Below are 10344 nucleotides of genomic sequence, written 5' to 3' on the forward strand. Positions count from 1 at the left end.
CATCATTCATGAACCATACAAAATTATCAACTTAAAAATTAGCCTGGAGATCAGCAACATGGTGGCTGACAGAAGTGCAGGGAGGAAGAGAGTGTGACAGAGTAAAGAAGGGAGAGGGGTGTGTATGGATGTATGTAGTATGTGTGTGGGTGAGTGAGGGACAGATAGATACCTCTGGAATCCCAGGGACTGGCAGATTAGGCTCTCCTAGATGGGGAGTCCCTGCTAAGGCTGCAGGCACCCCCAGGTTGGCTCAGCTTTGGTGTGGAACCCACGCCATCTTGTAGAGGGGAGCACCAAAGACCAAGAGTGCTGGCACACCAAAATCCAGACCTACCTTCGACAGCACCCCAGGACATGTGCAGGGAGCTGCTTGCCAACCATAACCCATGTAGTACCTCCACCATGCTCCTGCAGTGAGCAACATGGTACCATGACGTGGGTCACAGATGTCTGCAGTGAGTGTACATCAGAAAGACCTCCCAAGCTGTGCCTCTTAGCCAGAGCCCAAATCCAATATCCCAGGATCCCGTGCTTCAGGTCCCTGTGCTATGAGTGCAAGCCACAGGTACACCACTCCCACTCCATCCCTGATCCAAATACAGAACTGCAGCCAGGTGCATGCTACACACCCCACCCAGACAGAGCCCTTGCCCAGTGAGCACCCTACCCCCAGCACAGACAGAGCATTCTCTGCCACCTGTACAGAAAGACCCTTTGGTTAGTGTGCATCCTGCCCTGGCACAGACAGAGCCACAGCCCAGTGTGTGCTATGCCCCTGGCAGAGACAGAGTCTTGGGCCAGTGGGTTCTTTGCCACCAGCTGGTGACCAGCACAGACAGAGCTGTTACCTGGTGTTCACCCTACTCCCATCCCAAGTCAGAGCTTCTGGTGTGACCTGGTGTGGCCAGCCACAGCTCACAGAACCATGCTGTAAGTGCACTGCCAGAGAGACAGTGGGCACCATCCTGCCTTAGGGGCTGTGACCACACAGTGAATTGCATGACAGAGGGCTCTGGGCCCTCACATAGAGTCACTGTGCACCTGCCCCTGCCAACCTCGAGAAACAGATAACTGAGGGACCAGAACTGTGGGAGAAGGGGGTAAAACTCAAAGCAGAGACAGTAAAGGTGTGAAACTCAAGACAGACACAGCGCTTGGGGCTAGCGATACCAGGGCCATTGGACTGCCAGGGGCTTCAACCCCTTGGACATGAAGCAGGGAGCTCAGGGCCAGAAAGAGACAGAAAAATGGGGAGACAAAGAAACAACCCCCAAAGGAAAGAAAAGGAGGAATCGGCAGGAAATGAACTAAATGAAATGGAGGCATGCAATATATCAGAAAACAAGTTCAGAGTAAGGTTCATACAATTCATAAACCAGATGAATGAGAAAATCAACAACTTATGTAAGAATAAAGGGAAAATAAAAAATGATATAGACACAATAAAAAACACGATGGAAGGTTGCAACAGTAGACTAGAAAAAGTGGAAGACCGAATTAGTGAGTTAGAAGACAGGGAAGAAAAACACACCCAATCTGAACAGCAATTGGAGAAAAAAATTAGAAAGCAGGAGGAGAGCCTAAGGGATCTTTGGGACAACATAAAACGAAGTAACATACATATAATAGGGGCGCCAGAAGGACAAGAAGAGGAGCAAGGATAAAAAAAACCCTATTTGAAGAAATAATGACAGAAAACTTCCTTGATTTGGGGAAGAAAAACATCACACAAGCACAGAGAGTCCAAAACAAGATGAACCAAAAAAGACTCACACCAGGACATGTAGTAATTAAAATGATAAATGTTAACAACAAAGAGAGAATCTTAAAGGCTTCAAGAGAGAGACAGAGAATTACCTATAAACGATCTACCATTAGAATATCAAAAGATTTGTCGTTGATGTTTGCTAATCCTATCTAATAAAGAGGGAATATGCTAATTGACCGTAACTCCATCACAAAGATGGCTGCACCCACAGCTGAGGCCAAGTTCCCATAAGGAGCCTTAACGAGCAATCAGCAGGGATCTGAGGCTACGCCCTCCCCCACCCCTGTGGGGCTTGACAGGGGACCTCAGGCTGCACCCTGGCATCAGGCTGGGGGACCTTAGGCCACACCCCCTGCCCCAGTGCCAGGCCAGGGGACCTCAGGCCATGCCCTTGACCCAGTGGGGCTTGATAGGGGATCTCAGGCTGTGTCCCCCATCTGGTGGAGCTTGATTGAGGACCTCAAGGCACGCCCCCCACCCAGGTCTGGGCTGGGGGACCTCAGGTCACGCCCCCCATCCTGGCGCTGGACCAGGGGACCTGAGGCTGCAGCCCCCTGCCTGGCTGGGCTTGACAGGGGACCTCAGGCAATGCCCCCCACCCACTGTGGCTTGATGGGGTACTGCAAGGTGCATCCCCAGTGCTGGGTCAGGGGAACTCAGGCCGCGCCCCTGCCCAGCGGGAGTTGATGGGGGACCTGAGGCTGTGCCCCCCTCCTGGTGCTGGGCTGGGGGACCTGAGACTGTGCCCTCCCGCCTGGCAGGGCTTGACGGGGCACCTCAGGCCATTCCCCCCACCCAGTGGGGCTTGACAGGGGATCTCAGTTGGAGTTCCCCACCTGGCGGGGCTTGATTGAGGACCTCAAGGCACACCCCCCACCCCAGTCTGGGCTGGGGAACCTCAGGCCACACCCCCTGTCCTGTCACTGGGCCAGGGGACCTGAGTCTACACCCCTGCCCAGAAGGGATTGACAAGGGTGGGACTGGGCGGGTCTGGATCTAGCCCAATTGGGGAGGGCAGCCAGGTCTGGGTCTCATGCGATTTTGAGGTTCATGTGGATGGGCAGGGACTTTACTTTGGGTTCTGTGGTGTGCCCCAGACTCTGTAAGGAGGAAGGTTTTCATATACATTTTACTAATTTTCTTTCACCTCTGACACTTCTATTATAGAGAAAGGGCAAATAGCAATATTAAATTATTTCCTCTAATTAATCCCCTTTTAATGTGCATGAATTTTGTGCACTGGGTCACTAGTTTAATTATGATGTGTCTTGGTGTTGGTCTTTTTGGGTTCATCTTGTTTGGGACTCTATGTGCTTCTTGGACTTGTGTGGTTTTTTGCTTGCCAACATCAGGGAAGTTTTCTGTCATTATTTCTTCAAAGAGGTTTTCTATTCATTGCTCTGCTTCTTCTCATTCTGGTACCCCTATTATGCAAATGTTGTTTTTATTGCTGGGGCCGTGTGTCCTTGTTTGGATATAAGCATGCCCAGCAGGGGTTCACAGTGGCACCTGAGAGTGGCCTATGGGATGGTGGGCTCAGGAAACCTGCACGCAGGGAAGGTGCAACTGAGGTGTCTGGAAGTCAGCAGTTGGGGAGGGGGAAGATGCACTTACTGCTGCAGGAGCCGTGCACCCTTGGAGGTGGATGTCCTAGGGTCTGCAGGTCTGCGGGTGGGTCAGCAGGATTTTCTCTGGAGTGGCTGCAGGGTCATGGGCAGTGTACAAGGGCTATCTGGGTGGTGGTGTTGAGTTGCTAAAAGAGGCCATTCTCCCCTTCAAGATGGCATGGACTCCATGCCCGAGTCCCACAGTCCAGGGAGTGCCCGCAGCAGTGGTAGTCTCTCCCTGTACAGGAGAGCCTGCCAGCCCCTGCTGCTCCTGTGGAGATTTAACTGTCCCTCACTCACTCACACACACACCACACCCATCCACACAACCTCCTTTCATGCCTTCACTCACTCACACCTTCTCCCTCACATCCGTCCTGCCAGCCACCGTCTTTGCTTACACACACACACACACACACACACACACACACACACACACACACAAAGAATCTTAAAAAGAAAATAGCCTGCTATATTTGGTCAAACATTTAAAACTCACTCCTAATGCCTTGGCAGGGCCAGACCAAATGATTTTGAGTGCCTTATATGGCTCAAAGTCTGGACATTCCCCACCCCTGATTTAAAACAAGTTCATTAGACAATTACCTGCCTTTCAAGTTATCACAGGTGAAACTCTTAGAAAAATATTTGTCCTTGCATATATGAGCTGCTACTTTTCCAACCTCTGATATTAATTTTCTTTTCCCTTATGATCTGGCCTCAAAGCCAATTACATACATATTAGGTATTTTGTTATGTCAGCAACCTTGCCATTAATAGCTATCTTAGTCACCTTAGATGTGGTAACAAAACAACCCTAAATTCTCAGGGACTTATCACAACATTGGCTAATTTTTGCTCACATTTTATGTTGGTTGTAGGTCAGCTGTAGCTCTGTTTTCTTTTTCCCAACACAGTCTGCTGGAGCAGCCCCTATTTGGAAAGTTCTTTGATAACATGTTATCATGGTCGATGGGGGGGGGGGGAGAAACAGCTGGCAAAAACATGCAATGATTCTTAAATCAACTAATTGTACATAATGTGAGCTCACATTTTATTGGTCAAACATCAGTGAGGTGTTGAAATAAAAATCCTTCCTTAGCAGACATTGCAATACCCATGGCAATAGATCCTCTTACAGGAAGAGACAATAAATAGGTCAGGATCGTAGTCCACTACAACTCGTCAGGAAGGCTTATGAAAACTAGAAATTTTTAATACAGAGAAGAGAACAGTGAGTCAACATTCACTTTATAATTACTTCCATCTTCTTAAAGGTTCTAACTAGCCTTTCATTTTGAATACAAAGAAGTATCAATAGATGTGACCACATCTCTCTGAATTTTAGAAGATTCTGAATAAATTCAACAGACTATTGAGGCCAATAGCCAACTGTTTGTGGCTATTGATGAAAACATATAATATTGGCCTGGCGGGTGTTGCTCAGTGGTTGAGTGTGAACCCATGAACCAGGAAATCACCATTCAATTCCCAGTCAGGGCATATGCCTGGGTTGCAGACTTGATCCCCAGTGGGGGGCATGCAAGAGGCAGCCGATCGATAATTCTCTCTCGTCATTGATGTTTCTATCTCTTTCTCCCTCTCACTTCCTCTATCTCAAATCAATAAAAACATATTTTATCAAAAATATAACATTCAAATTCTGGATAGAGAATACAGATGTCTTTTCCCTAACTTAAAGTGATTGTAAAACAGTAACAATATGATTCTAGAAGACTAGATAGTGAGATGGAGGAAGTGTGTAAAGGAAAGAGATAAATGAAAGTAAATGAATTACAGGGAGTGAAACTGACAAACTGATCCTGGGGAAGGGAACCACTTAATATTAAAAACGTTACTCTATGCTAGTCACTGTGCTTAGCATTTTGCATAGTTCTCTTAATCAGTTATCACAATGATGTACTATTATTTTCAGTATGTAAACCAAGAATTCGTGATTGAAAAGTATAATTTTCCAATTTTGGAGAAATATTTCAAACCCAGATTTGTCTCTTTCCCATATCTCCTGCTGTATATCACGAGCATATATGCAGTGTGGTAGTACTTGTGCTTTTAGGGATATGGGAAGAATTTATTATGATATTTCTGGAGAGCCCAAGTCACACCTGATTTAATGATTTCCTGGATCTAGGGTATGGCAATGACCTTGGCACTGTAAAAGAACTCTGAACTAGAGATATTTTCAAACAAGTAAGAGGGATTTAGTAGAAAGACTAATAAGGGAGTTCCAGCTTTCAGTTCAATTTAGAAAATATGTATCAAGTATCCACTATGTTCTAGTCATTGATAAAATGAGTAGATATAGGCTCTGACCTGAAATTATTTAGAGACTTTGGAACAGGAAAAGAAATAATTTTCTGCGGATTAGAAGGGGTCAATGGAGGTTTGAAGGGGGGACATATAAATAAAATAAACAAGAAGGAGAAAGATGGCTGCCGATTGGAAGGCAGACTTCAAGATAGTGTGTGAGTGAGAGAATGAAAGGAGAGTGTGTGGTCGCACGGGGAGTGTATATTTGTGGGTGAGGGAAAGCTATACTCCTAAGTACAGTTGGGGGTTGCCGGACCGGGTTCCCCTGAGTGGGCAGGCTCCACTGCTGTTGAAATCTCTCCTGGAGCAACCGGCTCTGCCACGGAGACCATGCCACCTTGAAGGGAAAAGTGGCTGTTATTGGAAACCTATACATCCTGGGAATATACAACACCCAGGGAACAGCTGCGAACCCAGGAACACCAGATCTCAAACAGCGCGAATACGCAGACTCAGAAGAGCTCTGCAATTCTCACAGAAAGGTCAGATTTTGCCTAGGAAAAGGTGAGGTCTGCAATTCAGGCTGGAGAGAGAAAATCTGCGGCCATTGGGACTAGCGTGATCCGCGAATGTGGAAGGGGATCCATAGGGCTGCTAACAGAAGGGAACTCTAAAAAGCAACCCATAGCTGGACTGGGCACAAAAAGGCATCCTGAAATTTTAATAGTGTGCCGGCTGCTTAAGTGCCAGTGGAAAAAAAGAGAGATGGTCACAGAATTATGTGCAGTGCCAGAGGGTAAAAGTCGTGAGTTCTTGCACTTACTCTGGCTCTTTTTTTCTCCTTAAATCCTTGCTTTTGATTACTAAGCCCAGTACATAGGATCATCCAATTGGGGACACTCTCAGAGACTGCAGGAGAAAGTTGTTTTTGTGGAACCTGGGGATCAGAGTGGGGAGTAACCATTAGAAAACCAGCTCTGGGGCAGTCCATTCTCCCAAACCAGTATTAAGTGCGACAGGGAAAACAAAATCTAAATACTGACTAGAGAGGACTTTTAGCACCAGAGGTCAATCCAGAAACACTGCCACTCAGGGGTTGAATCACAAATTGACTCTTGTGTAAACACAAATAAAGAAGTCTAAGAAGCAAAGAAATACTGCCTGCTTAAAAATCAGGACTGTGGTTTACAACACAGAGGAGCAGTGGAACGCAGAGAACTTCAATACTGTCCCGGCTACTGGACAGGAAACAGTTGTGCCAAACAGAACAATAGAGGAAGTGAATGACCTTCACTACTGCACATTTTTATTTTTTCATCTTTTACTTAAGGAACTAATTTTTTTCTTTTTTCCTCACTTGATTTTACCTTTTTAATTATTATATTTTTATTCTTAATCAGTATTATTACTACTACTATTTTACCTTCTTTAAAAAAAAGTGTCATTTTATTTTATCTTTATTTTATTGTATTTTGGGATTAATGTTCTACATTTTATTTTCATTTTTCTTTTAGCTTCATTTTACTTTATCTCAAGTTTACCTTTATGCCAATACTCTCTTCCTCACTTTTCCCCTTTTGTTGTCCTGTCTCTCTTATCCTATTCCTGAATTAGATTTTCCCTATTCCTTCTTTTTACCCCCTGTTAAAAATTCACCCTATTTATATATCTAATTTATGATCCCCTGCTCTAAGTTCATACATACCTCTCTCTTCTCTTTCTTCACTATCCAAATTTCTTTTCTCTATGCTCTTTTTTGTTGTTATTGTTCGTTTGTTGTTGTTGTTGTTATTGTTTTTTGTTCTAGGTTTTTTTTTTGTTTTACTTTGTTATGTTTTGCCTTGCTTTCTCTTTGTCCTATCATTGTTGTTTGCTTGATTGTTGATTACATTATTGTTTTTTTAGTGCTTGTTTGTGAGATTGTTTCTCTCTCTCTCTTTCTTTTTTTTTTTTTTTTTGCTTCTGTTTTTCCTCTCCTCAATTGTTCTTCATTGTTGTTTGTAGTTTGCATTGTTCTCTCGGTGTTTGTTGTTTGCATTTTTTGGGGAATCAGTGGTTGTTCTATTGGAGATTTCTCCCCATATAAATAGTTTCCCTCCCCCCTTCCTTTTTATTCTCTCTCTTTTCTCTCTTACTTTTATTCCTTTTCTCAATATCATTTTTTGCACCCCTTTTTTTCTTATCCCCTAATTCTCTTTTATCTGGTGGTCACCTTTATTTGGGGTTATTAATATTGTAAATATATTTGTGTTCAGTGCCTTGTGTGTTGTGCCTTGTTGTGTTGTATTTTGTGCCTTTAAATCAATGCAAGAGAGATAGAGAGCTAGATAAGCAACACTTGGAGAAGAGAGATCATAGGGCAGTGGTTCTCAACCTTTCTAATGCCGTGACCCTTTAATACAGTTCCTCATGTTGTGGTGACCCCCAACCATAAAATTATTTTTGTTGCTACTTCATAACTGTAATTTTGCTACTGTTAATGAATCTTAATGTAAATATCTGTGTTTTCCAATGGTCTTAGGCTCTACAGCAGCGGTTCTCAACCTGTGGGTCGCAAACCACAGGTTGAGAACCACTAGCAGTGTAGCTTAACCTTTTGCACTCGGATGTCGAGTGTGACGGTTATTGAATGTATCAATAATTTGAAATATAAAAAAATCCAAATAAATAAGTTTGTATGAAAAGAAACTCCAGTTTTTTATTCTACTGCCATGTTTTGTAAAATCTGGGGTATTTAAACAATTAAATCCCGAGTAGAATAAAGGAATCGAGAAAAAAGCAAGCGAGTGCAAAGGGTTAAGACCATCAGAAAACACAGATATTTACATTACAATTCATAACAGTAGCAAAATTACAGTTATAAAGTAGCAACAAAAATAATTTTATGGTTGGGGGTCACCACAACATGAGGAACTGTATTAAAGGGTCACAGCATTAGAAATGTTGAGAACCACTGTCGTAGGGAGTCAAAGAAACAGCCCACATATGAAAGAAAAGGAGGCATCACCAGAAAAGGAAATAAACAAAATGGAGGCAAGCAATATGTCAGAGAAAGAATTCAGAGAATTGGTCATAATGTCACTGAAAAGAATGGAAGACAAATTCAACAATATGTGTAAGAACCAAGAAGACATAAAGAAGAACCAAGAAGAAATGAAAAATTACATTGCTGCTATAATGAACTCAATTTAAAGCATCAACAGTAGACTAGAAGAAGCAGAGGACCGCATCAGGGAGCTAGAAGACAAGGTAGGAAAAAATACCAAAGCAGAGAAGCATCTAGAAGAAAAACTTAAAAAACAGGAGGAAAGCCTAAGTGAAATTTGGGACAACACAAAACAAAACAACATCCTCAAAATAGGGATGGAAGAGAGGAAACTAAGCAAAGAATAGAAAACCTGTTTAAAGAAATAATGACAGAAAACTTCCCTGATATAGGGAAGAAAAATCTCACACAAATCCAAGAATCTCACAGAGTCCCAAACAAATTGAACCCCAAGAGACTGACGCCAAGGCACATTGGCAAACACCAATGACAAAGTAAGAATCTTAAAAGCGGCCCGAGAGAGATAGAAAGTTATTTACAAAGGATCCCCCACCAGACTAACAACTGATTTCTCAACAGAAACACATCAAGCCAGAAGGGAATGGACTGAAACACACAAAGTCACGCAAAGGAAGGGTCTGAATTCAAGAATACTGTACTCAGCAAGGCTATCAAGCAAAATTGAGGGGAAAATCCAGAGCTTCTCAGACAAAAAAGGACTAAGAAAGTTTATTACCACCAAACCAGCAATTCAAGAAATGCTAAAGGGTCTGCTATAAAAAGAAGAAATAGGAAGCGAAGAAAGAACACAGGGGTACAGAATAAAAATGGCACAAACAAGTACCTATCAAGAATAACTTTAAATGTAAATGGATTAAAGGCCACAATCAAAAGACATAGGGTAGCTGCGTTGATAAGAAAACATGACCCATATATCTGCTGTCTATAGGAAACCCACCTCAGAAAAAAGGACTCACTCAGATTGATGGTGAAGGGATAGAAAGAGGTTTTTCATACACATGGAAATGAAAAATAGCTGGGGTAGCAATACTTATATCTAACAAATTATATCTCAAAGTGAAGGACATAACAAGAAATAAGGAAGGCCACTTCATAATACTAAAGGGAGAAGTCCAACAAGAAGAAATAACTCTGGTAAACATATATACACCCAATATAGGAGCACCCAAATACATAAAAAAACTTCTGGAGTATATCAACCGAGAGATTGACAGCAATACAGTCATAGTAGGGAAGTTTAATACCCCACTATCACCATTGGACAAATCCTCTAAACAAAAAATCAGCAAAGAAACATCAATCCTAAATGACTCACTAGATCAGATGAAATTAATTGACATCTTCAGAACATTTCACCCCAAAGCCACAGAATATACATTCTTCTCAAGTGCACATGGGTCATTTTCAAAGATAGACCACATATTTGGTCACAGGCAAAGTCTGTTCAAATTCAAGAACACAGAAATCATATCAAGCATCTTCTCATATCACAATGGCATAAAACTAGAAATCAAATACAATAAAAATAATAAAAAAATCAAACACCTGGAGACTGAATAGCATGCTATTAAACAATGACTGGGTTACCAGAGAGATCAAAGAAGAAATAAAAAGCATCATGGCAACAA

The sequence above is a fragment of the Eptesicus fuscus genome, chromosome 1 (assembly GCF_027574615.1).
Source record: "Eptesicus fuscus isolate TK198812 chromosome 1, DD_ASM_mEF_20220401, whole genome shotgun sequence".
NCBI lineage: Eukaryota > Metazoa > Chordata > Mammalia > Chiroptera > Vespertilionidae > Eptesicus > Eptesicus fuscus.